At 51.3% G+C, this 25445-nt stretch overlaps 2 long non-coding RNA genes across 2 annotated transcripts in view; one reads left to right on the top strand and one right to left on the bottom strand.

Annotated features, from left to right (window-relative positions):
• LOC115837996 overlaps positions 1-6969 on the bottom strand; it is an 11690-nt gene extending 4721 nt beyond the window's left edge. Inside the window, exon 1 of the long non-coding RNA XR_004033060.1 lies at positions 6560-6969. This is a non-coding gene — a long non-coding RNA (uncharacterized LOC115837996). The remainder of the gene's footprint in view (positions 1-6559) is intronic.
• On the top strand, positions 6335-25445 carry LOC115837995. Its single transcript, XR_004033059.1, has 4 exons — positions 6335-6943; positions 7053-7185; positions 17322-17430; positions 22528-25445. It is a non-coding gene; the product is annotated as an uncharacterized LOC115837995 (long non-coding RNA).

Here is a 25445-nt window from a genome sequence, read left to right as displayed (position 1 = left end):
TATCCACCTGGTTTGATGGAGGTGTAAATGCACACAGTAAAACACACAGATCTTTTTTTTTTTTTTTTTTTTTTTGAGATGGAGTCTCGCCCTGTCACCCAGTATAGAGTGCAGTGGCACGATTTTGGCTCATTGCAAATGAGCCTCTGCTTACCAGGTTCAAGCGATTTTCCTGCCTCAGCCTCCTGAGTAGCTGGGACTACAGGCCCGTGCCACCACGCCTGGCTAATTTTTTGCATTTTTAGTAGAGACAGGGTTTCACTGTGTTAGCCAGGATGGTCTCCATCTCCTGACCTTGAAACACGCAAATCTTAATTGTAGTTTAATGGTCATGGGACCACACCAGATCAAGATGTAGAATGTTCCTAGCCTCCAGGGGCTCCCCTCAAAGGTAACTACTGGTCTGATTCCTATCATGATAGATTGGTTTTGCCTATTCTTGAGCTTCACATAAGTGAGCCCATTCAGTCTGTGCTTTTTTGTATCAGGCACTTTCACTTAACCTCATCCAATGAGGTCTATCCAAGTTTTGTGTCGCTTTTCACGGCTGTGGAGTATTCCATTGTTTAACTAGACCACAGTTTGTTGAATCACCCTACGGTCAACAGAGATGGGGGTTGTTTCCAGTTTCCACTATTTTGAATAGTGCTGCTGTGAACCCTCTCTCACACATCCGACAGTAGACATAAGCAGGCATTTCCCTTAGTCTATAGCCAGGAATGGAATTGCTAGATGATGAGATATGCACATGTTTGGTTTTTGTAGCTATGGTCAGTTTCCCAAAGCAGTTGTAGGACATCTTTAGACTTTTACACACACACACACACACACACACACACGTGGAATCCCTGATGGATTCGGGGAGCTGCTTTGGGTTGTGGGTGGGATTGTACAGATGGCGTCCCTTGTAAATTTGCTTCTGCATCCTACTTTTTTTCCGCCCGATGTTCTGTTCTGGAGCTCTGTCCCTGTTGGCGGAGTGGCTCGGGTGCATCTATTGGTTGTTCCCTGTGGGCTTTGTCGTGGGGACAGACCACAGTGCTCTTCCTTAGGCTCCTGCTCCGGGACATTTAGCTTATTCCCGACTGGGACTCTCTTTTTGGCTTTTCATGAATATCTGTTATGCGTTGAGTGTGGCCAGCTAGGACTGGCCGAGGTGCAGGGTGGACATTGGGTCTATCGTGGTAGGAGATGGGGACGAGGGGCTGGTGGCACAGATAGTTTCAAGGGACATTTAGGGAACTTGGTTACGGTGGGGAAAGAAAGAAACAAGACAGGGGACTTGGGGGCCAGAAGCCCAGGTGTAAATCCCTGCTCCCACCTCCTAGCTGTGTGACCTTGGGCATGTGACTTTGCTGCTTGGAGCCTCAGTTTCCTCATCTGTAATTTGGGAACATCAACCCTGCCTGATAAGACGGGTGTGCGGGTTGAGTGAGCACAGACATTCAGTGGACCTGGATAGGATTTGAACCCCTTTATTAACTGATTGACCTTGGGCAGGTTGCTTCACCTGAACCTCAGTTTCCTCATCTGTAAAATGGGGATAAAGTAGTACCTGCCTCCCAGCAATTTTATGATGATGAAATGAGATTTTGGACATAAAGCACTTACTAGATGCTCAATACCTGGTAGACTCTTGTTAGTAATACTATTGCGGTTGACTTCGCTGCCTTTCCCCCCAGAAGGTGGGTGGCTAAACAGCAGGAATTGGTCTTTTGTCCCCACCTTCCTCCTGTGGCTCCCACACAGGACAGAGGTGAGGGTCATCTGCATCCAGGATGTAGACCTGGAGTGAGCCCTGCCTGGCTGGGAGCCTCAGTTCTCTCCTGTAACATGGGCTCATGGCAGTGCCTACCTGACCAGGTGGCTTCCCAAGGGGCACACGATCTTGTTGGGGAGAAGAGCCGGTCAGGAGGGACCTGTGGACAGGAGACATTTTCCGAGCAATGTTGTGGCTGATGCCATCTGGGGGGTCCTCCCAGAGATGGGGGGGTGTTGGGCTGAGCCCCTGAGGAAGGAAGACATGGCATGGGAGTGTGAGAAGGGAGAAGAGGAATGATTCCGGCCCTGCTGACCTCCTGAGGGGAGGTTTCAGCTGCAGGGATGCCAGAGCCCCTTGCTGCAGCGGGGACACTCAGGCCACAGCGAGAGGGAGGCTGGAGTCCTGGGTTCCCGACTTGCTGCTGATATCCTTGTGCTGTGTGACCCTGGGTGCCGATCGCTCTTTCCCTGTGCCTTGGCCTTCGTTCATTGTGAGAATCTCAGACTTGCTCTCTCTTCTGCTGGGTTTCCCGGCCCCCGCAGACCCCCTGGCCTGGCCCCTCTGCCCTCATGGAGGCCGAGGCCAGGGCCCAGGGCCAGGGCTGCGCACCTTGACAACCCGCCCACGCCGGGCACAAAGGCCCATTGTTCGGGCCCACGTTGGCGGGGAAGCGGGCGGGGAGCAGCCGCCTTTCACCCAACCCGCTTGTGGTCGGCGGGGACTGAGGAGCGATTCACAGAGGCCCCCGCCCCCTGTCCGGGCACCCAGCCAGGACGCCTCCTGGGCAGGCACCCTTGCCAAGCTGGGCCTGTGCTACCCTGAGCTGGACCTCAGTTTCCCCAGCTGAGAAAAGGGAAGCAGAGCAGCTCTGATAGCGGGGTAGAGCTTTGCTGTTTGGCCTCACTGCCCTGAGATCCACTGCTCTGTGGCTTCCCTGGGCACAGAGCAGCTGCCCCTGACATGTCGGAGGAGGCCACAGGATCTGGGGCTTTGGGGCCTGACAAGCCTGGGTTTGGATTCCTGCTGAATGATTTCGGGTGAGTCTATTCAGCTTATGAGTCTTAGTTCTCCTGCTAAGAGAGGGCTTGGAGTCCATGATCCTCAGAGGTAAAATGAGAGAAATGACACCTAGGGGCGGCATTCATTCATTCATTCATTCATTCATTCCAAAAGGTGTACTGGGTGTCAACTCTGTACAGGACCAGCTATAGAATGTTCAGTGTCGTGTGCAAAATTAAACGTGAGGGTCCTTGTTCAGAATTAAGAATTTCAAGAGGTAACGGCATTAATCCAAGCTTGGGGCCCTGTGTGAAGGCATGCGTTGCAGGTCTGTGAAGCTCACTCTGCCTGTGTGCCAGCCGTTATCCCAGGCACCAGGACCAGGCACTGGGCCCCGCTAATGAGAGAGGGAAAAATTTCTGTTTTCATGGAGCTCATAACCTGGCAGGGGGACCTAGAGTCCCTGAACCTTCCCAAGGCCAGGTGCCCCAGGAGGCCTGCTCCTCCTGGGCCTGCTGACCAGGCCAGCGGGGTGAGCGGAGGCACCCAAGCTTCCTTCGAGGCTCCAATGTCAGTGACCCCCACATCTGGCTTGGCACCCATAATAATAATGGCTTACATTTGCATAAGACTCTGCCGGGGCTGATCCAGGAGCCTTTCTCGGATGAACTCAGCGTCTTCATGGCAACGCCATGAGGAAGACAAGGCAGCATGGCTCACCCCTTGTACAGATGGAGAAACTGAGGCTCAGGTTCACTGGACCATTCGGCCAGCAAATGGCAGAGGCAGGATTTGAACCCAGGCTGTCTGGTGCCAGGGTCTTCATCTCCCCATCCCGTCCTCTGTGGATGGGGACAGCGGTGAGCGAGGTGGTTTGTGCTGGCAACAGAGGCCCTGCTGTGGATTGAGGCTGGGGAGGGTGCAGGTGTGCTGGTGGCCCGCCAGCTGCCACCTGGGTTGGCCCTGCTGTGTGGCCCTGAGTCACAGCGCTGTGTCCTGGGAAGCTGGCTGTGCTCCGGGCACCCGTGGGGCCTGAGTCACAGCAGAGCACACCCTACCTTCCTGCCCACCTCCCACCTGGGCCCAGGGACAGGCAGGCCCTCTGAGCAGGTTCCTAGGCAGGAAGTCACATCTCTGCCCACTGTCAGGGGCAAGAAAGAGGCACCCGTGTGTGGCTCCAGAAGCACATTCCCGCTTCCTGTCACTGAGCCCAAACCCATCCTTCCAAGCTACCCTTTGGATGGATTAGCTGGCAGGTAAAGTACTGAGCTCCCCATCACTGGGAGTATTCAAAGTAGGATAGCCTGTCAGGGGTGCTGAAAAGTGTTCCTGAATCAGGTAGGGCCTGCTGCTGGAGTATGTGAATTCCAATGCCCTAAACATGTGCTTATGTGCTAATTTTTGAGTAGCTATGGTGAGCAAATTCTACAAAATCCAAAAGTAGAAAGGGGTATGGAATGAAAGGCAAGTCCTCACTCTCTCCTTCCCCCAGCCTCTGACTCCCCCTCCTTAGAGGCAGCCACTGTTAACCTGCTATTTTGGCCAGAGTTAATTTATGTACATACAAACAAATATCCATGTTGTCCTTGCCTCCCTCCCACACTTCCACACAAATGGTAGCCAATATGCTTCTTACAGTGTTCTGCTCCTCATTTTTTTTTTTTTTAATTATTTGACAACTTATCCTGGAGACTATTCTAGATCAGCATGCAGAGCTGCCTCATTCTTCTTACCTAGCCACATGCTATTCTGCTCCCTTCCCTTTTAAAATTATAACTCATTTGATTAAAGGAATTTTCAACCCTGAATTCTACATATTGGGATCTGCACTGTCCTTTGCTCTGGTGGTGGCCTGAGAAAATTTTCAAAATTTGGCTGGAGACTATAAGCTCTTTCCACATCTGTGGGGATTTTTGTGTTCTGTTTTTAGTTGAGTAAGGTGAGGGGAGCTTTTCATTCACAGCTCTCCACGCCAGGCAGGCACTGGTAATCCACTGGTGAGCCCCACAGGCATCATCTCATCTGCCGACAGTGTGGCCAGGCTGTGGGAGGAGTATGTGGTGGCAGGGAGCCCAGAAGAAAGGGCTTCCTGTGTTTGTTTAAGTAAGGGGTTAGTGATGGCTCCTCAGGGGAGGGACTATTTGGGCAGGGCCTTAAGGGATGCATAGGAGTTCCTATGAGGAGAAGTATGCAGATGGGCTTGCCAGACAGAGGAAACTGCATGATAAGCAAAACTACCTGGTAGATGCAGAAACTCCCATCAACATCCACTTACTGAACACCTACTAAGTGCCAGGCACTGTACTACATACTTTACAAGTCATTGCTGCATTTCAACTCTTGACAGTTGTAGGCTATTACTACTCCCATTTTACAGATAGGTTAGTTGAGGTTCAGAAAAGCCCAGTAACTTGCTCATAGCAACACAGCTACAAATATCGAAGCCTGGGTTTGAACCCAGGCAACTTGGGCTCTTGGCCATTCTACTATCCCACAAGGGTCAAAGGGATAGATGGCGAGGTCCCAAATGCTGGATCTTGACCTTTCGACCTTCCCAGCTCAGGTCCTGCCCCTGCTCAGAGGCCCTTAGTTGTTCCCCATCGCTCCGGGACTCATCGGCCTGAGCTGCCTTCTCCCTCCAGCCAGGGTGGGCACCTGGGGCAGCATCAGCCTTTCTGGGTCTGGCTGGGTGTGCTGGGTGCTGCAGGACTCCCTACCTCTCTGGCAGGAGCCACACGTGGTACTAATGGAGCCAGGGAGCAATTAGGGGGGCATATACCCTGGCCTGTCCCCACTGACCGGTTTTGGATGTAGCTGGAGATGGAACTGGCCCTCCAGCCTTTGTCCCCTGGAGGCCTACGGACTCTGTCTTCAGGGCAGTGCTGGCTGTCACTTTGGCCCAGCCCCTCTGGCTTCCTGGTTGTGAGCAGCCTCTGGACCCAGAGAACTGTTCTCCCGTGTACCCTGTTGGGCACTGGGCCTGGGGCTTTTTAAACCTCACGGATTCTGCAGTGTGGGAATTCATCACTCCATTTGGCAGATGAAAAAATGGAGGTTCAGAAAGGTGAAACGACTTGTTCAAGGCCACACAACGAGGAAAGGGCAGAGCCAGGACAGGAATCCAGACCCTGAGTTTGACTCATAACCACCCTCCACTCCTGCCTCCGTGCAAGAAGATTTTCCAACCTGTCTGCTGCTTGGCAGGGGCTTAACCAACCTCCCTCTCTCTTTCTCTCTCTCTCTCCTGGTCTTCAGGAAAGAGGCAATGAGCCCACTGCTGCAGGGGATGGCGGAGCTTGGATGCTGCACCCAGGACTGAAAGGGGGACCTGTGGGCGGCCTCTGCCTCTCCCCACCCAGCGTCAAGACACAGGCCCACATTCCCTCCTGGCTTCTCCCTGAAGGGAGAGAGAATAATAGTCGGTTCAAATGTCAGGCCTGCTCCGTGCTGGTGGGGAGACTGGTTAAGCAGGTCTGCAGGAGGGATGGAGGGAGGAAATTATTAATAATTGCAAAGCAACCAGCCACACTACAGGCCTTGAATTGTGTCTGGGTTTGTCTTTGGAGGTGTGGAGTTGGGGGTGCTGATCCTGGGGACCCAGCCCAGGGGTCGGGGCAGCCTGGGGACCAGCTGCAGCTTCCCAGAAGCCTGTGTGGGTGACGGAGATGATGGGGGCACAGAGTCAGCCACCCACCCCCGGCAAGGTGGGACATATCCCAGCCTCCCCATCTTCCACTGACTCAGGGAAGGAAGGATCTGCCAACATCTAGGGGAGGGAGGAAAGAGCCTACTACGTACCTTCAGGAAGCTTCTTATTACGTGATGGATTTAATCCTCACAACAACCAGATGAGGTTGGCCTTGCTATTATCTCCAGTTGACAGTTGGGGAAACCGAGGCACAGAGGGTCTAAGGGTCTAATTTTACAGATTTGAATCCAGGAGGTCTGAGTGCAGCTGGATAGTCCTTTGCTGGTATCTCCCCTTTGCTGGGATGGGAGGATCCCCATTCCCTGGGAAGAGCCACACCCACTCCCAGAACATCACCATGATCCCTGACGCCTTCCCTTGGAGGACAGGAGTTGGTGTGAAGCTTCTCTGAGCCTCAGTTTCCTCATCTATGGAATAGGAACCAGAGTTCCTCCCTCCAGGGTCAGACGGCAGCTAGCTGACAAGGGGAGCAGGTAAGGAGGTGAAGGGTCGGTTTGCTGCCTGCTGCCTCCACCTCCCTTCCAGAACCAGTCACCAGTGACAGTCCCTTCATCAAGACCCTTTCTTTCCTCCCTTCTCCAGCACCCACGGCAAGGTCTGACCAACAGCCGCAACCATAGTGGCGCTTTGCCGAGTCTTCCTTGAGCTCCCTGTGTGCCTAACGCAGTGCTGATCCCCTCCCCGGGTCTTTGGAAAATCTGCTCTGAAATGTCTTGTGAGTGATCAGTTTACACTTCAACAGGAAAATGAGATGAGTTGAATGGTGGAACTTGAGGCAGGGTTTTGGGGAATGGACAGTGGGAGTTCTGGGAGTCTAGAGCCAGCCTCTGGACTTGGGGCTAGTAGGGCCGAGGCATGCCCAGATCGCACGCCATCAAGCCCCAGGACCAGCCGCATCTGTGGGGTACCTCCAGGGCGTCCCCCTCCTCGGCCTGCCCTGATGGGCTGATAAGACCTAGCCTCGGAGGAGGAGGCAGCTGTAATTACAGGCCTTAGTGGTGGCGGGCAGGCGAGTCATGAGGTGGGGGGTGACTCAGACGATTGCTCCATGGGCAGGGTGGAGGCGGGGGCCACCCATCTGCCCCTCACCCAGCTGGCCTGAGATGGGTCTGGGCACCCAGGGAGCGGCCCGGCCAGGGTACCATCCTTGGGCCTGTGACCCAGGCCCCTGTGCCACTTGGCATCCACGAGACTGGCATTGCACTGGACTTGGGACCGGCTGGGTTTTCCCCTTTCTTCGTCCCGGGCAATAGCTTCTGGGAAGTGGGAGTCAGCGCACAGAGGCACCAACGGGAGGATCATCAGGACTGGGCCGAGAGAGCCGCAGACTCGGGGGAGAGTACCGGGAGTCCCAGACCACGGAAAGACAGAACCTCAGCCATGTGCAGACTCTGAGAACCGGCAGATGACGGTTTCTAGAACCAAATATTTTCAGGTTCAAGGATTCAGGGACTAGTAGATTTGTAGAATTATTGATTTATAAGATCACGAAACTGGTTGCAATTGGTTCCAGAGAATTCATATATCCATTGAGTTAGAGATTTTAAAAAAACCACAGCAGCTGATGAGTTCAGGAGTAAATTACCTTGGTGTCTTCAACTTGCTCCCACATGGATCAGACAAGAAAAGCCCCCCAAAAGTAGAAATATGCATCTTTCTCATTTTACCTAGCTAGAGGGAAAGCCTGCAGACTGAAGAATTAACAACTGGTAAATTGAGGCAATCATTGTACTATCATTTGACTGTCTATGGGCTTAAAAATTGTCAAAATAAAAAGCCAGGAAATAGTAACAAAGAAAACGAAATGTGGGTCAGGCATGGTGGCTCCCGCCTGTAATTCCAGCACTTTAGGAGGCTGAGGCGGTAGGACCACGTGAGCCCAGGAGTTTGAGACCAGCCTGAGCAATATATTGAGACCTTGTTTCTATGGGAAGAAAAAAAAAAAGAAAAAGAAAATGAAATGTGAATATCAACCAGGACATTACAAATTATGCAACTTGGTAATCTATCTGTTATTCTCTTCATTCACTCATTGTATATTTTATTTACACACTTTTGCAGAATACCTACGTGGTCACAAGGAGAAACTGTTCTAAGGCTTTACAAATATTAACTCATTTAATTCTTATCACATTTCTAAGGGCATTATGAATAGTAACTCATTGAATTCTTACAATTCGATGAGGTAGGTGCTGTTATGATGCACATTTTACAGATAAGGAAACTGAGGCACTGAGAGGTGGAGTAATTTGCTCAAATGGTGCTCACTGTGTTATTAAGCCTCTACTGTGGACCAGGTGCTGTGCTAGACAGAGCAGTGAACAGGACAGACTTTGTCCACACCCTGGGGGAATTTGGCAGAGGAGACAGATAATAAACAAGCATGATTGTTTATAAGTTCAAAGCGGAAAATAAGCCTGCTGCTTTGATGGAAGGTGGGGGTATGGGGTCCCCGAGATTGAGAGAACAGGTGGGGCTCTTCTGAGAAGGTGGCCTTTTGCTGAGACCTGAAGGACGAGGAGAACCCTGGACTTGAGAGACATGACTGTCATTTGCCTGGGCTGTGCCCTCTGCCTGGACTGCCCTCCCGCTTCCGGCTTCTCTATGCCAACCTTACCGTCACTGGTCCAGGTCTGGCTGGGTGGCACCTCCTCTGGAGGTGGGAGGTGAGCTGGGGGCTTCCCCAGCCCCAGAGGGAATCTGTCCTCGCCCGGTCTTTTCTCTCCTCCTGGTTCCCAGAGCAGACCTTAAATAAGGGAAGCCTCCATGTGACTCAGCAGCACCACCTGTGCCAGGCACTGTGCTGGGATCCCACCCAACCCCGAGTGGGGAGCATAGTTTTCTCCTGGGGAGGAGATAGAGGCTCAGAGAGGTTAAGAGACTTGCCCAAGGATGCACAGCTAACAAGTGTTCAAAGGAAAACCCACACTCAGGACTACAGGCTGTCTTTTGGTGACTGGTTTACCTGCTCACCTCCCTGCCTACCCTGGGCACCTCTCGAGGGCAGGTGCTGGGTACTGGAGTCAGTTCTGTGTCCCAGCATCACCCGGCCCTGGGCCTGGCCTACATGGAATGATTTTCCCTTCACCAGGCTGAGAGCATGAGACATGAAGGACTAGGCCAGGGCCCCGGGGGCTAGCTCTACCCCAAGGGGAAGGTGGGCATGGGCCTGAGCCCCTGGGCTCCCAGACAGACCCTGTGCTGGCTCCTGCCCTCTGTCCCCCTTCTTCCCTGGCCCAAACTGGCATGGTGCCTTCCCTGGCTCTCTTAGGCTGCTCTGCCCAGGGCTGAGAGGGACGCAGGGGCCCAGACCCCTATCCCCAGCAGACAACAACCTCTGGGGCCACTGAGCAGATGGTGAAACTGAGTCTCAGCTGAGTCAAGCTTGACACAGTGGGGGTGGGGTCAGAGTCCAGGAATCTTATGGGTTCACAAGCACAGGCACAGAGGCGGGAGGCATGTGCACATGGACACGCTTGCTGTGAACACGAGGCTGATGTGAGCCAATGAGGACACACCATTGGTGCAGATGGCACTGGGAACACAGCCACCCACACATGCCCATGTGCACACGTGTGCATAAACAACCATGAGTGCCTTCCTGGTTTTAATCCCACTCTACTTCTAGTCTTGCTGAGATACCGCACTTCCCTGGGCCTCAGTGTTCAGATCTAGGAAATGGAGGCACAGATTGAAGCCTGGGTAGGCTCGAGCCCGGTTTAGCCATCCTGGCCCCTCTTCTGCATGGGGCCCGGGGACCTGCCCTGCAGGTTTGAGGAGAGAATTGAGTGCGCTGGTCTTCCCCATGCCGCAGTGGACATTGGGAATCCCCTTGGGGCAACTGGCCTGTGTCACTCACCACTGGGCTGGCCCTGACTCTGCTCCCCAAGCTGGTTCCTGGCGCTGACTGGCATAAGGCCAGGCTGCCTGGGTACTCAGCTCCCATGCTGGCCACAGGGGCTCCACCAGGCGGTGGGACAGAGAGGTGTCTAGAAAGTTCTGCCTTAGACAAGGTGTGCCCGTGTGCATGAGGGGCAGGCTCCGCTCAGCTCTCCTCCCCGTGACTCTCTTACTGGGGGACTTAGTAGGGTGGAAGGAGCCCAACACCGGCGTCCCCAGGCGGGATTCAAGGCCAGCTCCATCAGCTCCATGCTCTGGGGCTCTGAGGCCTGGGAGCCTTGGTCTTCTCACGTGCAAAATGAAGAGCATCAACCCACCTGCCGCAGGGACGGAACAACAGCATAGTGGCTGGCACACAGTAGGTGCTCAACAAATGCCAGCTGTCTAGCTGCAGACTACGGTCACAGTTTCATTCATTCATCCATTCATTTTGTTATTTATTTATTTGAGACAGGGTCTTGTTCTGTCATCCAGGCTGGAGTGCAGTGGCGTGATCACGGCTCATTGCAGCCTTGACCAATCCCAATGCCTCAAGCAATCCTCCCACCCTTAGCCTCCCGAGTAGCTGGGATTACAGGCGTGTGCCAACACACCTGGCTAATTTTTCGCATACGAAATCCCTTCTCGACAAAAAATACTCCTGGGCTCAAGCGAACTCCTGGGCTCAAGCGATCCACCCTCCTTGGCCTCCCAAAGTGCTGGGATTACAGGCATGAGCCAGTATGCTTGGCCCCATCATTGATTTAACCTGTATTTATTGAGACCCTACTATGTGTCAGGCCCTGGGGGGAGTGTTGGGATCACATCACAGAACAAAGCGGACAGAATCCCTGCCTTTCCAGAGCTGACAGTCTAGTGGGAGAGATGGGCATTGAATGAGTAAACAGCATCATTTGAGATTGTGGTAAAGGAAATGAAGCAGAGAGCTGGGATGCGGGGTGACCAGCAGGACAGCCAGGGAGGGCCTCCAAGAAGCAGGCGTGACCTAAGAGAAGGGTGCTGGGGGTGGATCAGTGGTAAAGGTAAGGGCCCTGAGGTGGGAACAAGCTAGGTGGGTCAAAGAACAGTAGGGAGGTCACCGTGGCTGGAACAGGGAGAGTGAAAGGGAGAGGGCTGGAGAGAAGGGGAGGGAGTGGACCCTGCGGGGCTTCGAAGGCAGGAGTGAGGAATTTGAATTTCATTCCAAGGGTAATTATTATGAACAAAGACCAAAGTCATGAATGACTACAAGACAGAAAATGCAAACTCACTGTGATTCACTTCCAGCCCAGAACTTTGGATCAGGAAACTTAAAGAAAAGCACCTGCACACACAACTTCTCTGTGGCTAGTTTTGTTTATTTTGGTAGAGATGGGGTCTCACTACATTGCCCCGGCTGGTCTCGAACTCCTGGGCTCAAGCGATACTCCCACTTTAGCCTCAAGTGCTGGGATGACAGATGTGAACCACTGTGCCAGGCTACGACTTTCGTTTTAGAAAGAAATACAAAGGTAACAGGCCTTTGCCATTTGTTGAATGTAAATTCAGAGCGTTACACACAAATGAGAGTTTGTTAGTTGCAAAGCCAGTCACGGTCTCTGACTTCAGTGCTGGTTGTGAGAGCGAGGTGAGCTGGGGAGGGGGCATGATATCACCAGCCCTGATTTCAACAGTGCAATGCCAATTGGGGAAGGCCTGGGAGATCAGCTGGTCCACCCCACTAACTCCCAGATGAGGAAACTGAGGTCCAGACGAGGGGAAGTGAGTGGCCAAAGGTGACACTGTGAGTCAGAGGCAGATGCGAGACTTGAACCCAGGTCCCCTGACTCCTAACCCAGACTTTCTGAGAAATGAGTGTCTTGCCATGTGCTTCCCCTTTGCCCTTTCCTCTCGGACAGTGTCAGCTGTCTTTGGGGCCAGGAAGGAGACATGGGGGCCAGGGGTTTCGGGTGGACCCTACCACAGGGCTTCTCATCTGAGGCACCGCTGGGATGTTAAACCGGATGGTGCTTTGAGGTAGAGGCTGCCCTGTGTTAGGCCTTCAGGCCATTTTTCAGACAGAATCGGGACTTGGAGACCAGGGCCCGGGGATGCTGCTCGAGGTGACAGAACTGGAAAAGATGAAGGGAAGAAAGGAATATAACCCACATTGAATAATGATGCCTGATGCTTTGACCGGACAATGGCCATTGCTGGATGTTGACATAAACAATAGGTGTCTACAGGACGAAAGAGCCAAACGACAACTCCAGTGTGAGCGGAACAGGCCCATTGGGTCAAGACACAATTCCACCACAGAACGGGTTTCACAAAGGACCATGTCGCGTCAACTCAGCAATGAAACCACCATGGTCTGGAAACCTGAGATCAGGACCCACAGAATGACTGGCGGAATGACAGACCAAATGTGGAAGATGCTCCAACCAGGTGTGAAAAAGTCATTCTGTGAATTATGAGAGTGTGGGAAAAACATACTCACTGGAAAAAAAAATCCAGTTGTTAAGATAGATTATTTATTTTTTTGAGACAGAGTCTCGCTCTGTTGCCCAGGCTGGAGTACAGTGGTGTGATCTTAGCTCACTGTAACCTCCGCCTCCTGGGTTCAAGCAATTCTCCTGCCTCAGCCTCTCGAGTAGCTGGGACTATAGGTGCAGTGCCACCACGCCGGGCTAATTTTTGTGTTTTTATTAATTTTTTATTTGGAGATGGAGTCTTGCTCTGTCGTCTAGGCTGGAGTGCAGTGGCGTGATCTCAACTCACTGCAACCTCTGCCTCCCAGGTTCAAGTGGTTCTCTTGCCTCAGTCTCCCAAGTAGCTGGGATTACAGGCACAAGCCACCATGCCCGGCTAATTTTTGTATTATTAGTAGAGATGGGGTTTCACCATTTTGGCCAGGCTGGTCTTGAACTCCTGACCTCAAGTGATCCACCCGCCTCAGCCCCCCAAAGTGCTGGGATTACAGGCATGAGCCACCGTGCTCAGCCGATAGACTTTATTTTTAAGAGAAGTTTTAAATGTACAGAAAAACTGAAAAGATTGTACCTTATGACCAGTTTCTCCTATTATTCGTATCTCACATTAATTTGGTAGATTTGTTACAAGTTTTTAATTTTAAGTCTTTTGAGGGAGGGTCTTCCTCTGTTGCCTTGAGCTCCTGGGCGCAAGTAATCCTCCCATTTTAGCCTCCCAAGTAGCTGAAACTACAGGCATGGGCCATCATGCTCAGCTAACTTTTGTATTTTTTTTTTTTTTTAAAGACAGGATCTTGCTATGTTGTCCAGGCTGGTCTCAAATTCCTGGCTTCAAGGGATCCCAAGTGCTGGGATAACAGGCATGAGCCACTGCGCCCTACCTTTATGTTATAATTAATGCACCAACGTGGATACATTGTCACGAGCTAGAGTCCAAAGCTTATTCTGACTGCCTTAATTTTTCCCTAATGTCCTTCTTCTGTCCCCGGATTCCATCCAGGGTATCACGTGGCATTTAATTGTCATGTCCCTTTAGGCTTCTCTTGTCATAACAATTTCTCAGACTTCCCTTGTTTTTGATGACCTTGACAGTTTTGAGAAGTTCTGGTCAGGTATTTTGTAGGATGCCCCTCTACTGGAATTTGATGTTTTTTTGTATGACCACATTAGGGTTATAGGTTTGGGGGAAGAAGACCTCAGAGGTAAAATGTCATTTTTATCACAGCGTATCAAGGGTACTTACTGTTAATGTGACTTCCAACAGTTGCTGTTGACATTGATCACCTAGCCTGAGTAGTGTTTGTGAAGTTTCTCCACCATCAAGTTGCTATTTTTTCCTTTTTCCACACCGTACTCTTTGGCAAGAAGCTGCTGTGTGCAGCCTACGCCTGAGGTATGAGGAGTTATCTCCCCTCCTTTCCACTGGAGCATCTGTGTAAATTATTTGGAATTTTTGTCCGTGAGAGATTCTCCTCTTCATTCCTATCCATTTATTCAATATTTTATTTATATCAGTACAGACTCATGGATATTTACTTTATTTATACTTTGGGTTATAATCCAAGGTTGCTTTATTTATTTTCTTGCTCAAATTGTGCTAACTTTGGCCATTGGGGGCTCTTTCAATTGGCTCCTGCCCACTTCCTATCAGTGTAGTTTTCTTGAAGTCCTTTCATATTTTCTGGCACTACAAGTTGTTCCACATTCAACTTATATATTTCCTGCTGCAGTCTTAGAATCAGTCATTTCTCTAAAGAGTCCTGGTTCTTTTTATTAGAGAACGGTATTAGAAACCAAGATCTGGGTGCTGGGTGTGCTCGTGGCTGCTGGGGTATCCTTTCTTTTAGCCCTTTTCAGCTGACGGAGCAAAGAAATATCTATGTGTATACTAACCTGTGTATATACACACAGTTATCAATATTTCCATGTGTAACTAGTTATATTCATGTTTAGCTAAACATGAGTTTATACTGATGTCTCCAGAATCCATTATATGTGATGAATTTAATTAATTAATTTTTTTTTAGATACAGGGTCTTGCTTTCTTACTCAGGCTGGAGTGCAGTGGCATAATCACAGCTCACCGCAGCCTCCAACTCCTAGGCTCAAGCAATCCTCCCACCTCAGCCTCCTGAATAGCTAGTACTACAGGCAAGCACCACCACATCTGGCTAATTTCAAAATATTTTTGTAGAGATGGAGTCTCACTATGTTGCCCATGCTGGTCTCTAACTCCTCGCCTCAGGTGATCCTTCTGCCTTGGCCTCCCAAAGTCCTGGGATTACAAGTGTGAGCCACTATGCCTATCCTATCCTATGATTTGAAATAGTGGTGTGACACTAAATTCATAACCTTATTTATTACTACCTGAACACTTATTATCTGACAAGTACTTTCTAAGTGCTCACCACACATTACCTCCTTTGGACTGCATGACAGCTCTAGACACTGGTTCTCTATTCATCCCCATTTTACAGATGAGGAAATGCAGACACAGATAAGCTATATATCTTGCCCAAAGTTTCTCTTCTAATAAGCGGTGAAGTAGAATTCAAACCCAGGCTCAATCGTGTCAAACATTAAAATGTATCTATATTTTGCATTAAATAGAATTCATATACAGCTAAGAGAAAAAGGTCACCTTATGGTTGACTGGTTGACGTAGTATTATAATCACAATATTTCGCTTCGATGTTCTGATTTCCCTGGGAGCCAATGAATTTGTGTTTTAATTCTCAAAGTTTTCTGCCTGAGGCTGTGTTGTTGCGAATGGCCAGTGGATGAAAGAGCTCTTATGCTGTTCCCAGTCTGTCCAGCTGCCATGTTGACTCACCATCAGTCCCTCCCTCCAGCTAGCCCCCATGGGAAATTCACAAGGAAGCAGGGTCTTCTGGGGAAAACGTCCCAGGCAGCTGAGATCCCCGGAGGGTCAATGAGGGAGGGACAGGATGTGTAAGGGGAGGAAGTGGGGGGTGCGAGAACGGCCTTGGTGCTCTGCCCCCTAGGTGTTCCCAGTGTGAATCTGGTCTGACCTGCTGTGCTTCTTCTGCCCGGGCTTCTTGAAGGAGGCCTACCCTGACTCCAAGAGTGGCCTCTGGGTGACCCAACCAAAGGCCCCTCCTGCTTCTCCTCACATAAGGCCCCCTCCTCTCAAACCCAAGGCCCAGCCTCTTCCACCTCCTCCAGGAAGCCTTCTCTGTCTACCCCACTCTCAATAATATCCTTGTTCCCCGAAATAAATCTCAATCCTGGACCAAAGTTCTCACACTAGCAGGCCTCAGATGTGCTTTTTAGGCCTGTGTCATGTTTTCTAAACTTTTGATTTGACTCCCAGCATTGAAAAGCAAGACATTTCACCTAAAAATGTGAACACACAGCCTCTCTTACAAACGTGGAAAGCCTGGCATCCCCTGGCCCTCGTTCCTTCCGGTGAGCCCAGTCCTGCGCCTGGCACACAGCCTTCTTGGAGCACTGGCTTTGGAGGCAGGCAGGCTCGATTTGCCCCTTCCTGGCCATGGGACCTGGCAAAAAATGCTTCTTGGGCAGCCTCAATTTCCCCGTTTGGAACCAGGGCTTAAAACAAAACCTCCTTCATGGGGTTGTTGGGAAGAAGAAATGAACTAATACGTGGAGCAGGCTTAGCACAGGCCAGGCACTCAGAAACCTGGATTAATGATATTTCCTTTTCTTGTTTTCCTTTTTGTTTTCTTGCTTTGGTAGCTCTCATTTCCTCAAGGCCCTATCCTTCCCCACTCACTCTGTCTGTTCGTCCATCCATCCGCCATTCCACTAACGCCTACTGTGTTCCGGGCACATGGAGGACCCAGTTGTTCCCCTCAGAAAACCCCTCTTCCTGATCTGCCTGAACAGAGAGCCATTTCATCCACACATGCATTCATTCACTCTTTCATTCAAATGCTCACTGAATACCGACTGTGTGCCAGGAGTTGTTCAGAACATCAAGGAAACAGCACTGAACGAAACAGACAAAAATCTCTGCTGTCCTGGGGCTGATGTTCTACTGGTGGCAGACAGACCATAAACCAATTATAATGTGAGGTGGCACTAACTGCTGGGAAGAAAAACCACAGATGTGGCAGGGGGCAGCTGCTTGGTCAGGAAGGCCTCTCTATGAGCAGGGAGGGGGCCGTGTGGCTGGCTCCAGGATAAGAACATTCCACGAAGAGGGAACCAGTGCAAAGGCCCTGAGGCAGGTGCGGGCCTGGAGTGTTTGGGGACAGAGCATGAGTGGAGGGGTGTGAGTTACGTATTTCCGTGATGTTAGAATTCCTCTCCTCCCTGTCATTCTCTTCCCGCTCCTCTGCTTTCTCTCTCTCTCTCATTTTTTTTTTTTTTTTAAACAATGGGTCTCTTAATTTTGTCATCAGATACACAAGGACAATTCATAAAAATAGAAATAATATCTGGGAAGCTGTGGGTATGCCATTGGCACACAGGAGCGGCGATGGCTATTCTTACCATTTCTTCTCATTTCTGGCAGGAATGAATCACTTACTTCCAACGTTTCCTAAAGAGGCAATGGGCTCCTGGGCCCTTTCTCACTCGGGAGGGCCTTTCCTCTGCCCCATCATTCTGAGGGTTTCTGGAAGGTGAGTGCGTGGGATGTGTGTGTGTGTCTGTGTGTGTGTGTGTCTGTATGTGTGTGTGTGTCTGTGTGTGTCTGTGTCTGTGTGTGTGTGTGTCTGTGTCTGTGTGTGTGTGTGTGTCTGTGTGTGTCTGTGTCTGTGTATGTTTGTGTGTCTGTGTGTGTCTGTGTGTGTGCCTGTGTGTGTGTCTTGCCAAAGAAGGGTGCTGTTGCCTCTTCCCCTTCGCTCCCCACATCTCCTCTTTTCTTTTCCATCTTCTGCCCCTTTGGTGGAAAGAAGCATCCAAGCGTGGGGAGCCTTGTTTTGGGGCCACTGAGAACTTGCTGAGTCGAGCTTGCTGAAGCTCATGATAGCGAGGCCAGGGCGGGGTGTGGCTCATTGTGTCAGAAAAGAGGTTCATGGAACTCTTGAGAATGGGAGTCCTGGAAATAGGGCCCTAGGCCCATCTGAAGTCTTCTCGCTTGTCCCCAGAGCTTCAGGCTCCTTCTTGTCCCCCCACCTTCCTGGATGCTGCCTGGTCTAGCCCCATCATCCTGCCTGCGCTATTGCAGTTACCTCCTGCCTGGGGCCCCTGCTTCTGCCATGGGCCACCCTGGCTGTTCCTCACACGCAGCCAGAGGACCCTGCCAGAACCAACTCAGACCCTGTCCCACCCCTGCTCAGAGCCCTCCCAGGGATCGCACCCCACTCAGACGCCCCGCGAGGTCCTACGAGGCCCTGCGTGTTGGCTCCTATCTCCTCTCTGAGCTCACCTCTCCCACTCACTGCCTTGCCCTCTGCCCCCTCGCCCAGCCACACTGGCCTCCCTGCTCCGTGACAGGCTCCTGCTCTAGCTTTTGGACCCTACTGGACCCCTCCCACCCCAGTGACCTCCACCCCTCCTCTTGGGGTCAGCTGGGCAGCCTGCCTTGCACTCCCTAACCCCCTCCAACCCCGGGAGTGGGGCTTCTTGATGCCAGCCTCCAAGCCCTTTATCACGTGTCCATGGGCAGTGTTCTGCGGTGTCAGCCCTAGAAAGGTTGGCTGGATCTGGGTGCACTGTGGTGCCCCAGAGCCTGGAACACTGTTCGCTGCCTGGAACAGTATTGGTGCACAATATGCAGTAGGCATTCGATTTGTGCTTGCTGAATGAGGGAGCCTCAGCGTTTTAAAATCAGACCTTGAAAACATTGCACAGTTCTTAGAATCCCAGGCTTGAAGAATTGGAGACTGGGAGGCAGTGAGGCTGGGTGAGTCTGGAAGGCTGTGGGCCCATCTGCCCCACCCAGGGGCCCTATCCAGTTGTCACAAAGGCTAGCCCATGGCCAGTCCTGTGAGGGGCCGGTGCTGGGCATGGAAGCTCTTCTTGACCTTCTTACTTGTGGCATGACTCGAAAAGTTGAGAACCATTCTGCTCTCTGAGCTCTGATTTCCTTGTCTAGCCAAAGAGAATAACAATTTCTGGTACTTCCTTGATTTCTGTTCTAAGTACATTTATTATTTCACTGGCTCGTGGTGAAGCTTGGAGAAGTTTATGGGTGGGGAACCTCACCAACAAAACCTCCATGGCAGCAGAAGCAGGCCGTGCCAGGAGCTGACCATGTGCTGACCTGGGCTGGGCATATTCCCTGGCTGGGGCATGGCCGCTGTCTGTCCTGGGCTCAGCACACAGTCGTCTCTTTCTGCCCAGCCAGGTCTCTTTTCAGAAACTTGAACTCATTAGACTGCCTCCAGCCACAGGGCCTTCGCAGGTGCTGTTCCTTCTGTCTGGGATGCTCTTCCTTCTATCTTTGACCTGGTTAAACTGGGGCCTTCTTATTCTTCTGATTTGGGCTCAAACATCCCCTCTTCCAGGAAGCCCTCCCTGATGACACCCCCCAAGTCAGGTCACCTTGTTAACCACTTTCTATTCCTTATCACAGTTATAATTATTTATTTGCTCTCAGTCCCCACAGGGCTCCCCACCCCATCTTCTGGGCTTAAGGCTCCCCAGGAGGGAAGTTGAGAGGTCCAGGCCCATGAGTCAGCAGAGCTCGGCTTCCCCTCTTAGTACTTTCTTTGGGGCGGTTGGGGCCTGGCCTCCTCCAAGGGGGACTAAATTCAGGGGTGCCTAGGTGGTGGGGAGGTGGCCAAGTCCTCCCCCCGCCCCCTACCCCAGCTGCCCAGCATCAGAAAACTTCTCTCCACTTCTGTGCCAACACCTGCCTCAGCCACTGTTGACACACTCACCTCCCCCACCCCAACTCCATTGCCACCTTCTCCTGGGGAAGCCAGAGGGAGCTTTTCATAATCTAAATCTGACCTCCAACGGCCGTTCTCCAAACCCTTCCATGGCTCCCCGTTACTCTCTGAATAAAGCCCAGCCCCTCAGCCAGCCTCCACGCCCTCCGTGGCCTGGCCTGGCCTCTTCTCCTTCATGCCTCAGCAGCCCCCAGCTCCCAGCAGCTCCCTGCCCCCAGGTCTTCCTGCTTGCTGTCCCACCAAATGGATGAAAGCCACCTGTTCCCTCCCTCACCTCCTTCAAGCCCAGACATCACCTTCCTAGCGAGGCCTTCCCTGACAGCGCTTCTTAAAATTCCAGCCTCCCCACCATCCTTTCCCCTGCTTCCCTCCTTTATTTATCCCTATAACCCCAGCCTCTGGGAATAGGCCATAGAGTTTGTGGATTCATCTTGTTTTTTGACTGTCTCCCGGACTAGAATGTCAGTTCTCCACGGGCAGGTGCCACTGTTGCTGCCCTTCCTTACTGTGTCCCAAGGAAGGAGTGAGCGAGGCCTGTGTGGCTGTGGGGTCAGATGCGCTTGGGTTCGAGTTCTGGCTCATTCACTGCCTGACTTTCTCCTCTTAGAGCCTCAGTTTTCTCATTGGAAAAATGGGGGAAACATAGGGTTGGGGTAAGAGCTGAGTAAACCCTTGTGTGTAAAGTGTCTAGTGCCTACATGTGTCTAGAGGGAAAAAAAGAGCCAAAATGAGAACTCGTCACTCACGATCTCAGGGAGATGGGTGATGCTGCTTAGGCCTGGCCACACCCTGGTGTTGTTACCCGGCCACTGAAAAGTGTGACCCGCAGCCCTCCCAGGACCCTTCTGTTTTGTTTGTTTGCTTCTAAGTATTATTTGTTACACAAGCATTTTTTCCCTTCTAGATTTTATTTTTAATGAAAAAATTCAAGGGAAATTAGTGTATGTAATATTCCACACTTGTTTTAAAAAGGAGGTGGAAGATACATGTGTATGTTTTTAAATTGAGGAAAAATTCACATAACATAAAAGTAACCATTTAAATCAATCATTAATTGGCCATTTTAAAGTGAACAATTCAGTGGCATTTAGTTCATTCATAATGTGGTACAATTATCACCTCTATCTAGTTCCAAAACATTTTGTCCCCTCCCCTCCCCTCCCCTCCCCTCCCCTTCCCTCCCCTCCCCTCCCCTCCCGTCTCCTCTCCTCCCCTCCTCTCTCCTCTCCTCCCCTTCCCTTCCCTTCCCTTCTTTTTTTTTTTTTTCCAGTCTCATTCTGTTGCCCAGGCTGGAGTACAGTGGTGTGATCTCAGCTTAGGGCAGCCTCAACCTCCCCAGGCTCAGGTGATCCTCCCACCTCAGCCTCCTAGATAGCTGGGACTAAAGGCACATGCCGCCACGCCCAGCTAATTTTTTGTATTTTTTTGTAGAGATGGGGTTTTGTCATGTTGCCCAGGCTGGTCTCAAACTCCTGGGCTCAAGTGATCTGCCTGCCTCAGCCTCCCAAAGTGCTGGGATTACAGGCATGAGCCACTGTGCTAGGCCCCAAAACATTTTTAATCACCCAAAGGAGACCATGTACCCATTAAACAGTCACTCCTCATTCCTGCCTCCCCCCAATTCCTGGCAACCATCAGTCTTCTTTCTGTCTCTACGGGTTTATCTATACTGGAGCTTTCATATAAACAGTATCATACAATATATGACCTTTTGTGTCTAACTTCTTTCAATTAGCCTAATGTTTTTGAGGTTCTTCCATGTTGTGGCATACATCAGTACTTCATTTTTTTTATTTTTAATTTTAACTTTTTTGAGATGGAGTCTCACTCTGTCGCCCAGGCTGGAGTGCAGTGGCATGATCTCAGCTCACTGCAACCTCCATCTCCTGGGTTCAAGTGATTCTCCTGCCTCAGCCTCCCGAGTAGCTGGGATTACAGGCATGTGCCACCACGTCTAGCTAATTTTTGTATTTTTAGTAGAGACGGGGTTTCACCGTGTTGGCCAGGCTGGTCTCAAACTCCTGACCTCAAGTGATCACCTGTCCTGACCTCCCAAAGTGCTGGGATTACAGGCGTGAGCCACTGCGCCCCACCAGTACTTCATTTTAAAAAAATGATCAAATACTGTTGTATGGATTGATCACATTTTGCATATCCATTCATCGACTGATGGACAGTTGGGTTGTTTCCACCTTTTGGCTACTGTGACTAGTGCTGCTATGGTAATTGGTATACAAGGACTTGTTTCGTGTGTGTGTGTGTGTGTATATATATATATATATATATTTTTTTTTTTTTTTTTTTTTTTGAGAAACTGTCTTGCTCTGTCACCCAGGCTGGAGTGCAGTGGCAGTGGCATGATCTCGGCTCACTGCAACCTCTGCCTCCCAGGTTCAAGTGATTCTTGTGCCTCAGCCTCCTGAATAGCTGGGATTACAGATGCGTGACACCACACCCAGCTAATTTTTGTATTTTTGGTAGAGGACTGGGTTTCACCATGTTGGCCAGGCTGGTCTCAAGCTTCTGGCCACAAGTGATCCACCTGCCTCAGCCTCCCAAAATGCTGGGATTACAGGTGTGAGCCACTGCGCCTGGCCTTGTGTGAGTATTCTTGAGTAAAAAATACAAGATGCAGAAAAGGATGCCCAATGTGATTCTGATTTGTAAAAGGAATGACAGATAAAGAAATCCTTTGTCCAGGCAGACATAGTCTGTATGGGATTTTCATTCTTATAGAAAAGTATGTAAGAATCCGTTCTCAATGGTCAACAAGGGAAAAAAAGAAGGCTTTTGCCAGAGTCCACTCCCAGCCCCTGAGGAAAAGCTATTGTTCCCTTATTTATTTATTGTTATTGTTACTTTTTATTTATTTATTTTCAGATGGAGTCCCGCTCTGTTGCCCATGCTGGAGTGCAGTGGCGCGATCTCGGCTCACTGCAACCTCCACCTCCCAAGTTCAAGTGATTTCACAGCCTCAGCCTCCTGAGTAGCTACGATTACAGGTGCCTGCCACCACGCCTGGCTAATTTTGTCTTTTTAGCATAGACAGCGTTTCACCATGTTGGTCAGGCTGGTCTCAAACTCCTGACCTCAAGTGATCTGCTCACCTCGGCCTCCCAAAGTGCTGGGATTACAGGTGTGAGCCACGGTGCTCAGCTGCTCTCTCATTTTTTTCATACAGGAAAGCGAAGTTCAGAGAGGAGTAGGTTTCTGTGCAGGGCGTGTGGCAGAGCTGGACTTGAACTCAGGGCGGAATCCTTAGCCATGGTGCCCCCTGCCACATTGTTCCGCTTTCCTTCATCTCTACTCCCCAAGATGCCTGGCTCCAGCTGAAGATCCAGGGTTCCCAGGCCCCCCTCCTGGGGACAGGTCCTCCTTCAGCCTGACCTGAGCTCTGCCACTTCCACCGGCATGAACTGTAGCAACAATTTGGCTCCCCGGGCCTCATTCTCTCCATCTGGAAAATGGGCACAGCATGTGCCTTTCTGCACAGTGAGGTTGTGAAGGATTGATGAGGCAACATGCAAGGAGTGTGAGCCTGGGGCCTGGCACCCAGGAGGCCACCCCAGTGGGCCCTGCTGGGTTTCCGATTTCCCCTGTGACACCTCCTGGGGGCTGGATCCCCAGTGGGAAGAAGGATGAGGCCTGGGGGGCCTGGCTCTGGCACAATGCAGAGCATTGAGCTCATGCCAGCCTTGGCTTTGGGTCTGGACAAATACAGTAATCTGGGCAGGACTCACACAAAGACCTGGAGGCCGGGTCAGGCGAGGGGTGTCAGGTTACCCCCGTGGGCTGCAGCCACACAGGCGGCTTGGGGGGTGTATTTTCTTTTCCCTAAAGATTATCATTAAATGAGCCCTCACCGAGGCCTCAGCAGGCAGGTTTCATTACAGGAAAAACTGAGGTATAGGGGTTTGCAGGCCTAATGGGACACACTGTCACTGCGACAGGAACAACATTAGCAATAATAACAGCTGTCCTTCGGGACTGGCTCCCAAGGGCTAGGCCCCAGGTGAATCATAAGCCTTTTTCTCGATCCTTTCTGCAGCCCGAGAGGAAAGCCCCATGCTATCCCCATTTCATAGATGGGAAAACTGAGGCTTGAAGACACTTTACGGCCTCCAAGGGCTGTTCTCTTCATTCCTCCAGCAGAGTGGGGATGAGACGGTGCAGGGTCTGGAATGTCTGGGCAGAAGGAAGAGCTGGAGCAAAGGCCTGGAGGCTGGAGAGCACTGTCGGGGGGTGGGGGGAGGAGTGGGTCGGTGTCCCTCAGCGGGGTTTCATCTCAGCTCTGCCATGTCTTGGCTACATGACCTCTGGCACCCTACTGGGCCTCTTTGATCCCAGACTCAACTGTAGAATGGGTGCGTGAGAAGAAAACCTTCTGGAGCTGGGTGTTGAGGAGAGAACAGTGCCTGACACATCATCATAATAATGCTGAATAGATGTTATTTTCATTCCTAACCACTTCCTCCAGGAAGCCCATCCTGACCTCCTCTGGCTCCCAAAGTCACCTGGACTTCCTCCATCACAGACCTTGCCACAGTGTGAGAAACTGCCTCATCCACACACCAGCTTCTCATCCCCATCCAGACCCTCTGATTGGGACTCCCTTGAAAACTGTGTCCCCAGAGCCCAGAAAGAGTCCAGCACAGAGCAGCTGAGGGGGCAGGTGCTGGTGAACAGTGTCACTGAGCCCCTGCAACTCACCAAGCCTTTCACACACGGGTCCTTCTTTTAACGTCTTTCTTCTCCTAGATAGAACCTTGGCTTTGCCAAGACCGGCATAGTTGCTGTTCAGGAAATATGTGAGGAAATTGTTGAGATGAACCAGCACTCAGGGGAAGGGAGGCTTTCTGAGGCTGGGGCCTTAGCAGGTGGAGCTCCTGGGATAATAATAATAAGAAAGATGCCTGGACATGGTGGCTCACACCTGGAATCCCAGCACTTTGGGAGGCTAAGGCAGGCAGATCACTTGAGGCCAGGAGTTCAAGACCAGCCTGGCCAACATGGTGAAACCCCGTCTCTACTAAAAATACAAAAAATTAGCTGGGCATGGTGGTGCGAGCCTGTAGTCCCAGCTTCTCAGGAGGCTGAGGCTGGAGGGTCAATGATTGAACCTGGGAGGTGGAGCTTTTAGTGGGCCGAGATCGCGCCACTGCCACTGCACTCCGGGCTGGGCAACAGAGTGAGACTCTGCCTCCAAAAGGAAAGACAACAATAATCATTAGTCTTTACTCTGCTCCAGGCACCAGGCTAAGTCTTCTCAGTTCATCTCCCCAGCAGGTTAGTTCTATTATTGTTTCCATTTCACAGATGGGAAAATCAAGGCACAGGGAGGTGAGGTGGCTTACTCCAGGTCACACAGTTAGTGAGAGGCAGAGGCAGGATCAAAGCCAAGACTGTTTGACTGAGGAGCCTGCCCCGAGACCTTAACCACACAACAACCCCTCCCTAGAAGGAAGGTGCCACTACTGGACACATTCTGCAGATGGAAACCAAGGCTCCGAGAGTCAGAATGGCCTGCCCATGTCTGGACACAGAAATGGAGGTTGAGCAGGAGATGCCTGAGGCGGGGTCCCTGTCTCCTAGGCCAGCACCTGAAGAAGGGGTGGGAGACCGCCCCTCACCCCCCCAAGCTGTCCCCTGCTTGTTGGAGTCTCTGGTCAATACCCTGGCCTCTGCTACCCAGCCCAGCACCCGAGATGCTGCCTCTTCCGCCTGCCTGGAATCTCGGGTGCCTTCACAATCAGATTCTCTGTCTCTGCAGCTGCTTTCCATTTGAGCCCTTTGTGCTG

This window comes from Nomascus leucogenys, chromosome 13, assembly GCF_006542625.1.
Source record: "Nomascus leucogenys isolate Asia chromosome 13, Asia_NLE_v1, whole genome shotgun sequence".
Lineage (NCBI taxonomy): Eukaryota > Metazoa > Chordata > Mammalia > Primates > Hylobatidae > Nomascus > Nomascus leucogenys.
The sequence above is the reverse complement of the archived record's forward strand: the minus strand, read 5'-3'. Positions and strand labels throughout refer to the sequence as shown.